At 41.1% G+C, this 18,957-nt stretch overlaps 1 protein-coding gene and 1 long non-coding RNA gene across 6 annotated transcripts in view; one reads left to right on the top strand and one right to left on the bottom strand.

Moving 5' to 3' along the window:
• The window catches only part of PPP2R5E (protein phosphatase 2 regulatory subunit B'epsilon), a 93,002-nt gene that overhangs the window by 22,368 nt on the left and 51,677 nt on the right, over positions 1-18,957 (top strand). The window lies entirely within an intron of this gene.
• LOC309531229 lies at positions 1,594-15,221 on the bottom strand. The gene is made up of 3 exons (XR_014219150.1): positions 15,007-15,221; positions 2,142-2,186; positions 1,594-1,780 (listed from the first exon to the last, which is right to left on the bottom strand). It is a non-coding gene; the product is annotated as an uncharacterized lncRNA (long non-coding RNA).

Below are 18,957 nucleotides of genomic sequence, written 5' to 3'. Positions count from 1 at the left end.
AGATGCAGGCGCTGGGCTGCCTCCACCTTCCCCGACCCCAGCCCCTTTTCTGCCTGATTGCCTTCAGGTGGTGTAGGGGCTCTGATGCTGAGGTGGGGGCTCCTTTGAACTTTTCCCTTGAGGGGAGCGGAGCCACGCACCCCTCAATGGAAAAGTTTGAAGGAGCCTGCACTTTCCCCAGCTGAGCAGCCTCGATCCAGCTCCTGCTCCCATGCAAGGAGGAGCAGGATGGGGCTCTCTCAGCTGGGAAGGAAGGAGAAAGCTGCCCCATCTCACTCCTACTACAGTGGTACCTCTAGTTACGAACTTTATTCGTTCCAGAGGTCCGTTCTTAACCTGAAACTGTTCTTAACTAGAGGTATGCTCTCGCTAATGGGACCCTCATGCTGCTGCTGTGCTGCCAGCACACAATTTCTGTTCTCATCCTGGGGCAAAGTTCTCAACTCGAGGCAACTCTTCTAGGCAAAGGGAGATGAGAGCTAGAAGTCCCATTGTGCAAGCAGGTGGACATAATTTAATGTCTCCTCATATTTAGTACAAAACAATGGAGCTCTTAATTATTATTATTGGAAGAAACTTGTAGTCTGAAATGGTAAACTTAAATATCCGTGTATGTATACGTTTCTGAGAATACTTTTTAAAATAAATAAATCCACAGAAGATGAACTGGTTGATAAAATAATTGGAAAATAAGCAGAATGTGGTCGCATCAGCCTTCAAGCTTGCAATGTATATGAAGAGCACATTGTCTGCGGTTGGCCTTTGTCATGTAATAGGAATACTGAGTTTCATGTGGTGTATAATTTTTCACATGCCTGTAATGGAGGAACTCATTATACAGTTACAGGACTGAGAAAATGTTTCAGATTTCTTGATACCAGCACTACATTGCACAAGGGTGAATAAATATTTAATAATTGTGTTTATATATTGTATTTCTTAAGTGTTCAGAGCATGTCACATACTTAACAGGGCTGCTGTAAGGGTTACTGAGATAATGTAGGACTGTATTTGTATCCCCGTATTGCTTGGGGGGACTTAGGCTAAGAGAATTGTGATTTGCTTAGTTTAAGGCAACCTAGCAAATTAATGGCTTGTAGTAAGATTTGAATGGGGACTTCCTTAGTCATAGTTCTGTCCCTCTTAAGAATTTGAAAGTTAGTTTAACAAAGTGCCTAAGTGCTAGCAGAACATTACCTGGAGGTGTGTCCCCCCCTCCCCGATTTCTTCATCTTGGACTTTTAATTTTTTGTACGGAAACTCCCGATGGGCTGAATATAGATCAATTCAGGGCTTTTTTCAGCTGGAACTTACCGGAACTCAATTCTGGAATGAAACATTTTGTTAAGTAAAATGAAAATAGTGTGTTCATATCAGACAGGGTTTAGATGCAGATGTGGGAGGTGCTGTGGATGGGGTGGGTTTAAGATTACCTAATGAATGGGAAGATTTGAAGTGGGGATTTCTGATTTGTAGTTTAGTTTGTGTAGCCACTGTGCTACATGAATTTTTAAAAAGGTTTCTGAGTTTTGGCCGTTTGCTTCCCTTCTGTGAGATGGTGATGTTTGAACCCATATCCCTGGAGGCATAAAGTAAGAAAGACGTCTGGATATTTATTGTTCTCAGATTTCATATTGGCCCGATTTGGACACAGCATTGCATACTTCAGCGAACTGCGAATGAGAGTGTTGCCCATATGTCTTCTCCCAAGCCACTTCCCTTTGTGGGCCAGCTTTACAGCACTGATCCCAGTTATCTGAATTACAGTTCCCCGTTACATCTGAAATGAGAAACGGTGGTTTAACGATGGCTTATTAGGGTGGATCTGTGAACCGTGTCTGCAAAGGCCCTTATTCATGTATTTCCAAGGTTTCAAGGATCTTGGATTTAATACCTTGTTAACTACTTTGATTTGTATTTTAGCAAACTTAAACCTAGGTGCTCATCATGGCCAGTCATTTCTGTAGCTGCAAATTTGTAAAAATACACTTGAATGGTCTTACTCCTTCAAATGTTTTATTCAATTTACCGGTATATTACTCTTGTTCATAGCTTCTATCTATAGTCTTGCTTCAGTATTTGTATTATTGATCTATACATTAGAGAGAGGTATGAATTACTATAAAGATTATAGGTCTTACCCAAACTGTTGTTTGTTCTCCTTCTGAGGCTGCTTTAGAATTGGCCTAGGGTAGGGTTGAGACAGTCAAATTGCCAACAGTTATTTACCATGATCTTAGCAAATAATTCCCTTTTGTTAGTGACAGCCTTTTTATTAAAAAAAAACCCAAGATCTGTAATGAAAGGTAGGCTGCCACACTCATAAGGGCATTATTGACTGCATACAAATATATGGCCATGATAAATACCACCTACACACACACACACACCCACACACACACACCCAACATATCTAAAGTTAGCTTTTAATAATGGTTTTTGACAGTTTCTAAAAGCTTCTCTTTTCCTGTGAAAAGACTGCTTTCATCATAAATTTAGCTTTGATAATATTACTGTGAGATGCATTAATCATGTTTGTTGCCATAGTGAACAAGTATTAAGCGCTATAGAAGTTATCTGATAGAGGCAGTGGAAGGTTTTGTGAAACATGACATTAAACCATGGTTTAAAACAAGCTATGGAGGAAACAAACCATGATCTTGGGTTTGGGGTAACACAGATATTTAAGAAAAATATATATTTTTTTAAAAACCCCAAAACAAATAAAAGAGCAGACTGGCGTATTTTGTCTGCAATGGGAAGGTCTTGAGCAGCCTGCATCAGCATGCTCTTTGTTCACATCAAACCATAGTTCAAAAGAAACCATCATGCAGGGCTAGCTGAGCAGTGGCACTGCATATGTTGTCTGATTCAGTTTCCATCAGCCCTGTCAGCATGATGGGTGATAGTTTAGGGGATTATGATAGAGGACCAGCAACACCTGGAGTTTAGCTATCCCTGATTACTCTGACTTGTGGACCAGGCCAGTACCTGTCATGTGCTTAATTATAAGTGAGACCTGCAAGGAAATGGTTCTGTGTGGTGTGCTCCTTTTCAGGGTTCTAGCTATGCCTTTTAGGCTGCATCATTCAGTTTCCTCAAGTTTTCTGCTAACCATCTCATCTGGTCTTTTTACCCCTCCCCTTTTTAGGGTCCCCCCTCCAGTTTTTAATTACTTATGAAAACAATTGAGTTCCCCAAGCTTGCTGATATCTGGCTCTTTTGCATGTGGCACTTCTGCCTCAGCACTCAATTCTCCAATTGAGTTTACCATTATTTATTTGTAAAAGTATTTCTGTAATACCATATCATAAAATATCAGGGCAGTGTACAGCATTAAAACATAAACACCATGAAAAACAATACAGATAATCAAGAATTAAGAATTAAACAGCTACACAGGCCTGCCATTATAAAAAGGTTCAGAGACGCCTGAAAGTGAAATGCCTGTTGATTCTGTGCTGGAAGGATGTTCTGCTGCATGGGACCAGTGGCATTAGATGCTAGTTGGACTTCCGCAACACATGTGGCAATTATATTTGTTTATTTGATGATATTGTATTAGTATATATGGTGATATCCGTAAGCTAATTCCAGAGCAAAATTGCAGAGTTAAAACCATTAGTAATACCGTATTTTTCTGTCTATAAGACACCCCATTTATAAGACACCTCCTATTTTTGGGGACTCAGATTTAAGAAATTGGGAGATGTATCCGCGTATAAAACGCGACCTATTTTTTGACATTATTTTTTAGGGAAAACACCTAGTCTTATACACGGAAAATTACAGAAATTCTCCACAGGGTCAATAAAAGGCTGAAGACATAGCTAAATTAAAATGGCATGGTGGAAGTGATTAATGTTAGTTTCATCACTTTAGATAAAGGATTTTGCACTAAATGTGGGGCTTTGTTTATAAAATAAGGGAGGTAGATTTGATACATATAGGAGGAAATCGAGGGAATAGACAAATGCTTAGGAAGTAATGACTTGTGTAATGCAACCTTCTTTGTAATGAATTATCTGAGTAACATGAAGAGCAGGAGTTTGCAACTTGGAGGGTTGGTGGAGAAGGCAGACAGATGACATTGGATAATGACAAGAAGAAAGAATGGGCAGGGTGAGAATATTTGTCTTATTCTCAAACAACCCATGGTTCTATGAATCCCCAGGTTGCGATGCAAAAGTGAGCCTTGGAGTCATTTGGGCATTAGTCTCACAGATTTAGACATCTGCACTCACTGGTAGATTCATGGAAATAGTCCCATCTTGCCTGCTTGTCTTTCACCTGACCAGAGCAGATTGTAAACTTCACCTTGTTAATAAAAACCATTTTTCTTTCCTCTGTTAGCAAGTGGAGTGCATTGAGATAGATTTAAACTTTGACAATGTATTTAAAGGGGATTGGTAAATACATGATAAAAGGTCGTGATGGAAATGTATTGTTGGTCTGCAGGTCTGGAAGGAGAGTCTGTGTGCCAAAGTTTGAGAACCACAGATTAAAGCACAGGAAACTTTCCAAAGCAGAATGTTGTATAGGTAGACCGTTTGTTAAGGGGGAACCTGCAGGGAGCAGTTGTGAATGGCACTCAAACAGCTCTTGAAGTTAGGGCTGTGATTTACTCACTAGGTAAGTTGTACAACTACTCAGGGGGTGGTGGTAGTAATTTGCCTCTTAATGCTATCATGCTAGTCTGAATATGGATCGGCACAGGTGGCGCTTTTGACCTCCTGCCAGAACATCATTGATTTAGGTGGAACTCTGGGTAATTAAAGGACTAATAATTGTGTCAGGAACAAGAATTATTATGTAGACTGAAAAGTTAATGTCAGAGGTAGTTTATTGAACTGGGGGATTCATCCCTATTTGAACCTTGTATTCCAAAAAATAATACAATGCTTCAGGATGTTCTCTCATCTTGTAGAGAAATAGTTCATATTCTTGTAGCTATCTTTTATACATTTCTGAATTTGTCTCTTGTGAAATATCTGTTCACTAATGCTAAAATTCCTGAACAAATGCTACTAAATTATTTTTTAATATACTTTACATTAGGTTTTTTTTTACATAGGTTCTGTGCTTGTCCACTTACTTTTGTAAGTCCTACTGAGTTCAGTGGGACATATTCCCAGTTATTCTTGGTTGGAATCAGAAAAGTGCGAACAGAACTCTGCTTGCATAGTGAGGCTTTTCCATAACTCCCCTTGGTGCAACTTCTAGTGCTCCTTAAGCATGAGCACCAGAACTTGAATTGGGCCCAGATGGATACAGACAACCAGCATCATTCTTGAAGAATAGGACTAATAATTCCTTTATTAAATTTCTATCCTTTCCTTCCTCCCACTGGAGCCCAGGGTGACAGTGCTTCATATATCCACATCAGACAATTGTAGCCAAATTCTCTCTGCAACTGTTCCAGATTATTTTCAAGGGCAACTTCATGTTCAACAACAACATCACAGTAATTCATGTGGAAATTACCAGATTATGAAGCACTGTAACTAATCTATCCCCATCCAGGAACCTCTAGTTCTCTCATGGTAGGTGCAACCGGTCTGGTATAGGAGGAACAACACGATTCAGTTTCACCCATTTTGATACCGAATCCAGACAATGTTTCAGTACCTGCTCCATTCTCAGCAGACTGATGACAAGGAGAAATAGAGCTGAGTGTCATCAGCACACTGATAGCACCACACTCCAAACTCTTGGATGGCCTTCCAGAGTCGCTTCATAAAAGCATTGGGCTTGGGGGATGGAATCTTGCAAAACCACACAACTCTTATGCTGAAATCCTACAGTGAGCTTTCTGCAGCTGACCCTGCAGGTATGAGCAGAACCACCTTGACACTATGCTTCTTGCTCCCAACCTGCAGAGCCAGTCCAGCAAGATGCCATGATCAATGGTACCCAAAGCCACCAAGCAATTAAGGAAAATCACACTCCCCCATGTCTCTCCTTTCAAAGGTTGCCCATCAACACTCTTTCAGTGACAGACTCTCGCCTGAAGCCAGATTGAGATGGGTCCAGATAACTAGTTTCAAGGTCTCTTCCAGCTCTGTTATTCTGCCTGGATGTAACGGGTGGTTGCCATCCTGCTCCAAGGTAGCAGTGAAGTTGAAACAAACCACACAATTGAATACCATATCATACCATATCAATAGTACCTAAATAACGCATCTATTAAGGGCAGTTTCACAGCAATAGAAGACAATGTGTTCTGCACCCCTGCATAGTTTTTTTCAAATTTGAGCAGAGGGAAGTATACATTTGGGCCCCACCTGATGATCTTAGAGGTTGGCAGGATGGGCATAAAGTATTTCCCTCAAGTATTCTGGGCTTGATGGCTCACATTATTAGCTCATTAATGTCCCACATTTATGGACCATTTTTTGCATTATATTTCATTGAATGCACAATTTTATTATTTTTATTACTGTTGTTATTATTTATTAATTAAATTGATAAACCACCCTTCATCCAAAGATCACAGGGCAGTTTATAGTATAAAAAGGGTGATTTACAGAATATGTCAAAGAGTACAGAAATGGTCTAATAACAATGACATAATAACAATTTCAATAGAGCAAAAATGAGAAAACATAGTGGAATTAAGGCAAAACATCATATAGACAAGAGCTGTTAAACTGGTTGCTTAAAATAGGTGGGAATAAAGGTAAAAATATGAGAATAACTACCAGGGATTAATCAACTTTCAGTTGTGCTATAATGCTGCTTCCTCCTTGCAGATTAAACCCAACTGGCATTTAGGAACATCTAGGGCAGATAAAAGTCATATAGAAGCCATACTAAGGCTAAACATTAAATTTCATTAAAGTTCACATTGCAGTCGGCATGCTTGGGAATATAGCCAATTGGTACATAGAATCATAGAATTATAGAGCTGGAAGGTACCCCAAGGGTCATCTATTCCAGCCCCCTGCAATACAGGAATCTCAGCTAAAGCATCCATGACAGATGGTCATCTAACTTCTGCTTAAAAACCTCCAAGGAAGGAGAGTCCACAACCATATTTTGAAATTTCCTGTTCAAAACTTTTTGTGAAGAATTTGATGCTCTTGAGGTATAAAAGAGTTCAGTGATGTGAGGCCCCTGAAATATGCCTAATGGCTGCCCTAATTTGGAAACCAAAGGAGTAAAGGAATCTGTGGCTGGTCAGTCTGTAGGATACTTGTATTTTACTGGCTACCTTTTGATGATGAATTCCATAAGTATTGCGGGAAGAAATACTTTGTTTGTGTGTGCATCCTCAGCCTATTCAACATCTGTATTCATTGGATGAGTGAATTTTCTGGTGCTAGAAGTTCATTTATCCCTTCAGTTTTGCCAAAATAAGTAGTTAGGTTCTATTTAATTGAAAAAGTCTTAACCCCTTCAGCCCTTCTTTGGAGGAAGGTTATGTTTTCTTTTCCCGTGTTCTATACTTTGAATCTCATCTGCCATTCTTTTGCCTTTTCACATGGTTTGAAGTATCCACTGCCGAATGGATGGCCTCAGTATTCACCCTTGACTCATTCTCACTCATGAATATTAAGTTACACTGGTTCCAATGGAAACAGCCCAGTTTTTGCAGTTCTTGTTTTTAAACCAGTTTACTGATTTCACACAATTCATATCACAACTTGCCATCTTCTTCCAGGCATACCTCATTTTATTGTGCCCTGCTTTATTGTGCTTCACACATATTGCCCCTTACAAAGACATGGGTTCAGGGGCAGGCAACCCAGCCACTTCCAGGGCAAGGAAGCCCCCTGCAGCCTCACTGCCCCTCTTCTGGCCACAAGGGTGGAGCTGGCTAGGGCTGAAACTGGATTTCCCCCTCCTGCCCCTGCAGCCAGGGAGGTGGGACTGGTTTAATAGACTGCAATATAGTGTAAACATAACTTTTAGATGCACTGGGAAACAAACAAACAAACAAACAAACAAACAAACAAGGTGTGACTTATTGCAGTGGTCCAGAACCGAACCTGCAATATCTTCAAGATATGCCTGTACAAAGTTTCTTAGGTGCCTTTGGGGAGGGATTTTGTAAAAAACCGTTTGACAACCCAAATATATAATGTCTACCACTCACCACATCTAAAAGTTTGTTGACACTCTCAAAAAATTCTAAAAGGTTGGTGAGGCAAAACGTCCCTTTTCAGAAGCCATGCTGATCCTTTCTTTAGCCTTAATAATGCTTCCCAGCAATATAACTGGAACATCACTAGGCTCACAGGGCCTGTCGTTTCCTAGATTCATCTGGATTTTTTAAAAAAACACAAATCGGTGTTGTGTTGGCTGCCTTCCAATCACTTCTGATAAGGACTTTGCCAGCTTTTTAACTGAAATATGTAAATCAATTTCACTTTTGAGTTTAAGAACTCTTGGGTGAATGCCACCTGGACTAAGAGACTGACTACTTTTTAATTTGTCAATCATTTCTAAAATGGCATCCTCTCACCTCCATTTAACATAGTTCTTCAAATGTACTCCCTGAAAACGATTCAGGAATGTGTATGTCTCTAACATTTTCTGCAGTGACTTGTGCAAAAGAATTCATTTAGTTTCTCTACAGTTTCCTTTTCTTTCAGCATTCCTTTTTAAACCTTGTCATCCAACAGTTTTACTGCTTCTCTGGCTGGTTTTCTGATGCATTCTGTGTGGCTCACAGACCCTGTTAGAATCCTGGGAATCCCAGCTTTCATTTAAAAGCTGTCATGCTTGCAAAGATAAGCTTTAAAATGTGATGATGGCATATCCTTTGAAAACTGCAAGCCAAATAAAAGCACCACAAATGATCCTTTCAGACCTTGCTGTTTCTAAGATCATATATGTTTTCAGATTTGAAATTCCTATAATGCCATAGTTGGCTCATGGTTTTCTCTGACGCCTGAGTTGGGTAACTGTAGTAATTGCTAAGCAGGATTGCCAATGCATGATTTCACATCATGGTTCGTGAGTTTGCAGAATATGGTTGTAGTGTACTATGGAAGTAAGTGGAGAGTAGGAAATGTGATGCCTGAATTGGGCTCATGCATATGGGTAGTTAGAGTACAGTTTGTGGGGGACTTCTTGTTGGCATTCATCTGTCTTGAGAGACAATGAGATGCACCTCCGGAGCGTTAACAGAACTGAAGTTACTTAAAATGCCACACCTCATAGCCACAGCATTCCTGCTTTACTCTGCTGTTTGAGTGTGCCTATATCTTTGGATATGTTTCTCTGCTGCATGCCGGGCCAGAAGATTTATGAATGTCCTGTGCTGCACTCCACAAGGAAGATGCCCGGGGAGGTTTGTCTCAGTCTGAGGGTGCCCTCCAGGTGTGTTCTGACAGTGACTTCCCTGGAGGCACAAGCCTGAGTCGTGTGTACTGATGTCCTGGGCTGCGTAGAGTACAAGACCTCCCCTCTTGGCTTCACTGATGTGGTCCAGAGCAGAGCAGTACATTTGGCACCAGCTTGGCTGCAAGAGCTGCTGAAAGGAGTTGTACAAGGCACCATCCAGCTACCTTAGGGACTCCACTCTGGATTTGTGTAGGGTTTACTCCCTAGCCCTTTCTTCTCCCGAAGATAGCCTGCAAAGAAGTGGAAGTTTCAGATCAGAGTCTTCCTTCTAGATAGGCTACTTTCCTAGGTTGACAAATCCCACCTGCCCCTCACTTCCCTCTACAGCAGTGATGGCCAAACTTGGCCCTCCAGCTGTTTTGGGACTACAACTCCCATCATCCCCTAGCTAAGAGGACCAGTGGTCAGGGATGATGGGAATTGTAGTCCCAAAACAGCTGGAGGGCCAAGTTTGACCATGCCTGCTCTACAGCATGTGCAGAAACTGCCTTATTGACCATTTGACCCATTATTTGTCTCTCAAGACACGAGAGCTTTAGCAATCTAACCTACACTTAATGACCCACCCAGTGATATTCAGAATATCACTCATGAAATCACCCAAGATATCCCTCAAGTAATTAATGACCCACCCAGTGATATTCAGAATATCACTCATGAAATCACCCAAGATATCCCTCAAGTAATTAAGGAACAAAAGAAGAAAAGGCACACTAATCTAGGAACTTCCTCTCTACCCAGAACGTTGGAGGCTATACACCACACCCCTCAACAGTATTTATAGGAACTCAAACACTTGACTCTGCTCTGTTCCAGTAACAAGAAGCCGAAAGCACCAGCCTGAAGATGACGAGTGAGACCTCGTCGAAACGTCGCACAGACACCCCGACTCTTACACGGGAAGACACCCGAAGACACCAAAACCTGCATATATATATATATATATATATATGTTGGAGAAGTATATATGTTGGAGAAATGTGTAGTATACTCCCTTTGTTGACTTCTTAATGAAGAAGCAAATGTTGCTTACTATGAAAAATGTACAGCTCTTTAGATACAATATTTAAGTCTTAAGTCTGTGATAAAGTATTTTGGACTACAACTCCCATCGTCCCTGACCATTGACTATGGTGGCCCAGACTGAATTGCAGTCCAAAACAACTCAAGGGCTCTAGGTTGGGGAAGGTTGTTGTGGACAAACTTGAAAAAGATGAATAAATCTCTAACCCTGTTAAAAGTTCTGTTGAGGAATCTTTCATAATAGTCAGCTGGCAGAACCTGCTATATGTGGGAATCATGCTTGTTCTTGAGGTGTGGGATGTTGGAAGAAGTCAGGTGTCTTTGATGAGTTGAAGGTATGGCCAGAAATGTCTTTAGGGACATCCTGTGTAAGAATGGCTCTGAACACAGATGAGAGGTATGTTGGAATTAGATTAAAAACTTGAAAATGATAAAAAAATGCTCCCACAATCAGATTCCTTTTATTCAGGTTTGTGTCTAAGGACTGTTTCACGTGTCTGGTTGTACTCATTGAGGAATCATGGAAAAGCCTCGGTTGTGATTGATATTCCTATTTGTTAACACTGTTTGCTGCACTGTTAGTTTTAGGCTTATATGATTAAAAATTTTTTCAAAGAAGTAATGTATGTCAAAGCCATTAACCTTTTATTTTTGTAAGAAAATGCTGCCCATTTGGCAATACAGCCGTGTTGTTTTTTTAATGAGAGAATTGAGTTGGAGATCAGGAAGGGAGAAAAGTAGGATTTGCAATTAGGAGGGAAGATGGAAGAGTAAGATATATTCACAGGCTTTGCAGACACCTGAAAGACTGGACTGTTTTGGAAGCTTAGGAGGGCATGATAATTTTTTCCTTAATGAGGATTTTTTTAAGAGCCAGGTAAAGCGTAGGAAGCAGAAAATCCAGTTTGGAACACATATGTCAGTAGGAGTGAATGAAAATGTCAAGGCTGAACTGATGGGGAAAAGGAGCGATGGAGTGGGGGGTAAAAACTGGGAGATTCTAGCAGCTACAATGTGACCAGGGCATAGGTAGTGTTTTAATGCAGAAAATATCTTTTATTCTTTTTTTTATGTGTTCCAGGGATTGGTCATTGACATTGAAAACAGATGTCAGGAGTGAGCTCTAGTATGAATTAAACCCTGCCCATAATCAAGGATTATAGAGGGTGTTCTGGAGCTCACTCTGTTTGCTGTGGCATTCGGCCAGAGCAGAGGCAGCCTGACCAGTCCCTGAGTGAACTGAAGGTTTCAGTGGCTGCAGTAGATTGAGAGGGAAAGAGCCAGAGCTTTGTCTCTTTCCACCTGCCTTTGCTGCTCATTGGGCTCCTCTTCTCCTCCCCTTCCCACCTGTTTCTCTTGTGCTTCTGCTTTTCCCTGTTAACCAGCTCATGCTGTGGAATTATTTGTATCCTCACAACTTCTAAAGTATTTTCCAAAGTGGATTTGATCTAAATCAAATCAATTTAAATCACTAGTCAGTAAGACTTGATTTAAATCATCATCTGAATATTTACAACCAGATGAAGGTTTCACTTTTAGAATAAAAAAATTTCAGACTAGTTTTTACAGTTATATGAAAAATTACTGATTTGGTTATGCTGTTAGAACTACATAGAAAGATAGTTATGAAATAATTGTGAGGTTTAATAAGTTAACTTTATAATTTGACAACATTTCTGCTGTATTGGAAGGAGAAAAATAAATAATAATTTCCTTAATAACAATTTAAACAATTTATTTAACTAAAACACTAACATTATAGCATATGTATCCATGCTTGTTAACTGATGTGGTTAGAGACTTTATTGTATGGACAATGCCAGGCGAGCCCTGGGAAGAAGGGCCTGGAACCAATGAACTCTTATTAGTTGACTGGCTAGCACTTGAAGGTCTCGCCAAGGACCTACAGATCCCAGTTACTGTTTCTGCACACCCCTTCCCTTTGGATTTGCTTCTACATTCAGGTGCCTATTCTGTACAGTTAAGTGTTAGTGCAGTTGTTGGGACCCAGTAGGTTTGGGAAGAGGGTGCCAGCCCTGAAGTGCCTTCAGCACTTGCCTCAAGTCTGAGCTGCAGAGACATGCAACTGACTTCCACAATTATTACACAAAGTTCCCAAGACTTGTGGCGTATTCTGCTTACAAGGTTGCACTTTCATTTTTACTGTTTCACACTTTTAGCTACTTGTGCAGCTCTTGTTGTTGTTGTTTAGTCGTTTAGTCGTGCCCGACTCTTCGTGACCCCATGGACCAGAGCATGCCAGGCCCTCCTGTCTTCCTGTGCACCTCTATTCCACTCCAAACAATCTATTCATTGAACCTCTTGGAATTTGGCATTTCAGAGGTATGTGGTTGATTCTCTGTATATAAATTTGCAAAGGAACAATGGGATTAAGGGTCCCCCCCCAGCTCTGTATGTTTATTTTATAACGTTTTTCCTGTGAAGAAAAGTCTTGTTATCTCTGCAGACACAAATTCACGCTTTTGAGAACTGCAAAAACAAGCATCTGTGGTAATATCTTCTCATTAGAAAAACTGCCCCAAATAATCTTACAGAAACCTCTGGAAGAGCATGACATTGTGAACGGATTAATGGAATTCATTTACCAAAATTTTTAAACGTTGCATATAAAGCCTCATGCTACATAATTAAAAACAAATCCTTATTTCCTCATGAATAAAAACAACATATTTTTTTTTAAAAAAAAACATTGATTTTTATCCACCCTGGTATTTTCACATGTTGCTAATTCAGTGTAATCGTTCATAAGTAATAGTTCTCACCATTGTGCTGATATGATTTGAGGTTGTAAGATAATGTTAACCCTCAACATATTGTTTCTTAGAGCAGTTACAGTGGTGCCTCGCAAGACAAAATTAATTCGTTCCGCGAGTCTTTTCGTCTTGCGATGTTTTTCATCTTGCGAAGCACGGCCCGTCGCAACTGCGCCTCTTCAAGCGGCTTTAAGAAGAAAGCGAACAAACTCGCAAGACGTTTTCGTCTTGCGAAGCAAGCCCATAGGGAAATTCGTCTAGCGAAGCAACGCAAAAACCGAAAACCCCTTTCGTCTAGCGAGTTTTTCGTCTTGCAAGGCATTCGTCTTGCGGGGCACCACTGTATATGGGGTAGACCAGCAGGAGAACTGAAGCACTTCCTCCTTTCTGTCTATCTTGGATAAGGAAAACTGATTCCTTTCCTTGGGCGCTGGGTAGGTAATCCTTTTCAGCCTGAGAGCCACCCTGAGGGTGAACCAACCCTCTTAATTCTGGCATATGGACAGTCAACCTTGCCATGCTCATATACATACCAGATTCCCTCCCCGCCACCCCGCAAACACTGGGCTAGGAAGAGGTACTTCTGCTCCTAGCCAAGTGCTGCAATGAGGAAGAAAAGCAGCCAGCCCAGCGTTCTCCTCTTCACCCAGTAATGCAAGAGAAGTGCTCCATTTATATTGGAAAAGCACACCTCCTTCTGGTGTGTCATGATTGCAAGAAGCTCTTAGAATATGGGAAGAAGAAAGGAGCTCTCCTTCCTATTTCCTGAACCTCTAAGACCAGTGATGCCGCACCAGAGGGAGAAGCGGGACTTTTCCAAGGTGCAGAGAAGTGCCTGATATTGGCAGAGGGCTGGCAGGCTGCTAGAAGAAGAAGCAGCAGCTTTGGAGGCTGGATCAAGTCTGTAGGCTTATCAGCCCACCCATATGCTATAGAAAACATGTAGCAGCAAACATCTGAGAATAAAAAATGATAAACGTAAATAAAACAACACAAACCTTTAAAAGGATAGGACAAATCCCAGAAGAATTGCATTTGTGTCTTTTTTTGGTCTTTTTTTTTTAAAAATGTGTTTTTAGTATATTCGTAAGTTTAAATACATAACACATTTATGATTTTGTTGCTCTTGGAAATCAGAGGCCAGAACTTACAATATTCATCTTGTCATCTTTTGTTACTTAATTGTCTGGTTTAGCCCCTCCCCTTAGTTTAATATGCAGAAATGTAGACCTTAGAATGAATTCTGTGTTGTACACATGTGAGGGTGACAGAAGGGTTGAAGATGTTCTGACAAAGACAAATGGTATTTGGCATGAGTTTGTTCTGAAAATTTGACGAAGACAGTAATATAACTTGCCCATGATTTTCCTGTATGAAGCCATGTCTGTTTCCTTCCCTGTGGCTAGCTGTGTTAAGAACTCTTCAAAGGTAATAAACAGTGTGACTGTATTTGTTCAGGCTAAGTGGAATTATAAAATAAGCTTTTTGAACCTAAACATTGACGCGTTAGGTTATGTGTGGTGTGGTGTGGTGTAGCTGGGTTTTTCCTTTCTAGAACATGTCTACTGTAACAAAAGTACAGAAAATTGTAAACAGCTGTTTCCCCACTTCATTTCTAATACATTTGTCTTTATAAATTTATGTTTGGATTAGGCATTTCTGTTTCAAAATAGGCAAAAGATTTCACAATTATTTTCAAGATTTCAGACGTAAAGAGGGAAGAAGGAAGGAGGCAGAATGAGACAGAGATGTAAAACAAAGATTGATTTTGATTTACTTAGGGGTCTATTTCTGGACCCACATTAAAGCTACATACGTATTGAAAATAATATTATTTGTATTAATAATTCAGACATACCTTGTTCTTGCTGCCACTGTGTTCTCCTTGTCTTCCCAAGAAAGGGAAGAGTATGATTTGGAACAAGTTATTCTGTCCAGAGGATGGAAGAATGGTTGTAGATGAACAGTATTTCTCCAAAATTCTTCCCGAGGTTCTACTACTCCCACAATTCAGACTTTGAACAGTCGTTGTTGGGTTTCTTTTTTTACAAGAAACTTAAGAAATCTTGTTACTGTTTGAATAACAAACTATGTAAGTAAAATGGATATGCAGGAAGTCAAGGTTGCATATGATTATGAAACATAAGCCATTTCTGTTGAATGATTGGTTAATTGAAATGTTGTATGTCATCCTGTTTGTGTGACAGGTAATTTTTTATTAGTCATTCCTTAATTATGAATTTATGCATGCAAGTACTGTGTTCACCTCCAAGTATATACACAGGAGAGGAAAGGATGGTGTTAACAGACATATCAGCTGTTGGAGCCTAGCCTTATGAGCTTCTTTGGTGAAATATCATGATTCTTCTTTCATAATGGCGTTTTTTTTAAAAAATGGATGTGACAGCTGGAACCATCAGTGGAGTAGATGAGCTGTTTACTCATTCCTGCCTCGCACACTGTTGTGCTTCCTAAACCTTTTTCTTGCCTTCTCATCTGAGAACATAGGCTTTACATTTTTGGCAGGTGAGAACATGCCTTGTTGATTTGACTGACAGCCGTGTTGGGCGTGACTTTGGGTGGGGGAGGGTTGGGGCCCAACAGCCAGCTACCTTCCTGATACTTGAGATTAAGGGTATTGTGTATGTGTGTTTCCCCCCTTTCTCTTTTGTGGAGCTGGTTCTTGCCTAATTAGGAACTTAGCTTGTTGCTTAAATTGTTAAGTTCTTGGGAGGAAGGCAAGTGATGTGCCTCCCCACTCAACTGGGCAGAGTGGGATGGGGGGCAGTTGCAGTGCTTCTGGGTAAGGGGAGGTATGGTGTGGGAGGAGGGGCAAGCCAGATAAAAACATAAAGGTAAAGGACCTGGATGGTTAAAGCTAGTCAAAGATGACTATAGGGTGCGGCACTCATATTGCTTTTCATGCCAAGGGAGCCAGCGTTTGTCTGCAGACAGCTTTCCGGGTCATGTGGCTAACATGACTTCTGGTGCAACCGGGCACCATGACGAAAGCCAGAGTGCACGGAAATGCTATTTACCTTCCTGCCACAGTGGTACCTATTTATCTACTTGCATTGGTATGCTTTCGAACTGCTAGGTTGGCAGAAGCTGGGCTAGAGCAACAGGAGCTCATTCCATTACACGGATTCAAACTGCCGACCTTCCAGTCACATCCTGAGTGTATATCTGAACCTGATGTTGGGTAATCAGGACAGATGAGAGATTCTGCTAGTTTACTATCTGCTTTGCTGCCCAGCAGTCTCCACTGGGCAAGCTAATAGAGATGGTCTTGAGAACTCCCATACTGTTGGTTCTAGGAGATTTGAGGCATCCATGCTGAGGCTGTCAATTCTGCAGCATGTGGCCTGCCACACTCGGGATCTGGTTTTCTGAACCAGGCAGGAAGAAGGTAATCTGAGAGCAAGGGATATTAATACCAGGAGCTTGTCATGCATGGATCATCTCCTATTGAGATTTAGGATTTCAATTGCTTTCCCCCTCTGCAGAGGGAGGTCTGCCCCCGGTGTCTGATGGATCCAGTTGGTTTCCAAACTACGCTTCGGGATTTTCTAACTGATAATGGATGTTACGGTTGCTGTAGCCCTGACAGATTTTTGGAATATGCAGATAAGCCAGCATGTTGACATGATCACTTATTGGAGTCCAAGTGGCCCTTCCTTATGCTTCAGAGCTTAGGGTAATGAAACAAGTATTGTTTAAACCAGTGCGGTCCAACTTTTTATACCAAGTGGGCAGCAAAAGTAGTTTGACATGGAACCCATGAGCCTCACAGTGCCTTGTCATGTGGGGGTGGGGGGAGCGAGGCCAAAATGTGACGCCCCCCCCCGGCCATTCTGCTGCCTTCCCAAAGCTGGGTAGGTGAGGCAGGAGGCTTTGGAAAGGAGATGTGAGGCTCTGGCAGGGTCCTAGAGCCCTCCTTCCTCCAGGAAAAGGTATGTCACATAAAGCGCTAGCTAGGCTTTGGGAAGGAGACTGGACTCTAGGATTTTGTCAGGGCCCAAATATTGCTGATGGCTGCCAAAAAAAAAAGCCCTTGAGGGCCGCATGTGGACCACCCTGGCTTAAACACAATTGGAGACAACTGCAGTCAAAATGAGTGCTCATCAGGCCCAATCAGGGGCACAGGTCCGCACTTTAAAACTCTCTTTGTTTCGTTCGGGAGCTTTGCCTGCAAAAACCTCTGTACTGCTGAATCTGAGCATACATCAATCCGTGGAAAACCTGAGCTGCCGTTTATTGCACTTCAGCTTTAAAGAGTGGGATTTCACGGGCAAAGCTCTGGGGTGAAAAAAAGAGTGCTCGCACCTGGAGCTTGAAATCATGGACCTGTGCCTGGAAAGCATGGCAGTTGGTATTTTTAAAGCTGTAGCTTCTGTACTCAGCCCTACTGTGGGGGTGTCTAGGTACAATGGGTTGTAGTTTTGAGAGTTCTGTAAGGATTCTTGTATATATTCTGTATTTAATGCTATTTCTCCAAGTTTTTGCTTGAATCAGTGAAGAGGCCATTGGTGAGCTACTGTGCTGTGGAGAAAGGAAGTTATGGGCCAGATGGAAAATCTGCATTCCAGTCATTGCTAATTCAAGGGTGTGTATTTGCACATCCAAGAGAGGAGGAAGTCATCAATCTAATTAATGAAAAGAAATCCTCTTTCAAATAGTGCCTTCAAAGAGAGAACACTTTTTAAAAGTCACTCGACAAAGCTACCAGAGATTATCTTGTCTTATTTCAAAACTCCAAATGCACACATTTGTTTGTTCCTTCTTGAAAAGAACATATGGGGATAGTAGTCAAGGAGGATCATCTCTGGCTTGCTTTCTGTCCTGCCTTTGTGGCACAAATTTATATAGCTCAATAAATTGATGTATTTTAGCTCCTTAGCCTTAGAGAGCTCTTTATGAGGTCCTTTCTGATTTATACAGAATAGGTGCACTTTCCCTTCAGATACTGTGTGCTCAGTCATAATTAAATTAATTTCTTTTAACATGCTTCCTAATAATCAAGAGCTGCCATGATTGTGGTTAAGGCATTTGGCCACTTCCCTGATTGCAGGTTTCAGCCTCCCTGTGTCTTCTTACACTGGATGGCTACTACTAAACCACTTGTGTCACCAGACTGGAAAAGTTAGCCATAGCACAAAGTCATAAATATTTGGTGCCTTAATCATTCCAGTACCTTAATCAGGTGGTGTGTGATTCAAACCTAGGAATTTGGGGCCTGATATTTCTTCTAGGCTTCCTCAGAATACTGATGTATTGAAAACATAACTTTATATCTCATGGGCCATAAGAAGAGTTGTGTGTGGTGATAAAGTCTCTAAAGGCTTTGGCTAAGGTGGGTAAGTGTGGAGCAAGGCAGGCAGCAGTAAGAAACAGCCCTTGTGACTAGATTTACCTCCAAATATACGAGGGTTTATGCTTCTGAACACCAACTGCTGGGAATCGTAATCTGGAGAGTGCTACTGTGCTCATATTCTGTATGTGGGATCCCTGCAGGTATCTGGTTGGCCACAGTGAGAACAGGATGCTGGAATAGATAGGCTGTTGGCCTGATCCAGCAGGACTCTTGCTCAGCAGGAGCAAGATTGACCTGTTTGTTTCTTCTGGGTAGCTCCTGTAGGTTTTGCTGATCATCTTGCAGTTCCTTCCTGTGGATATTGGAGATGATGTGTCTGTATGAGTTTTAAAAGGAGCTCCGGGTTGGTCCTTTTGAAAGTTTAAAATATATGCATTTAAATAATTTTATAAACGTATTTAAAATTTGTGTTATTTTTTATGAAATTCTAAGTTC

The sequence above is a fragment of the Podarcis vaucheri genome, assembly GCF_965113315.1.
Source record: "Podarcis vaucheri genome assembly, chromosome: 1".
Lineage (NCBI taxonomy): Eukaryota > Metazoa > Chordata > Lepidosauria > Squamata > Lacertidae > Podarcis > Podarcis vaucheri.
The sequence above is the reverse complement of the archived record's forward strand: the minus strand, read 5'-3'. Positions and strand labels throughout refer to the sequence as shown.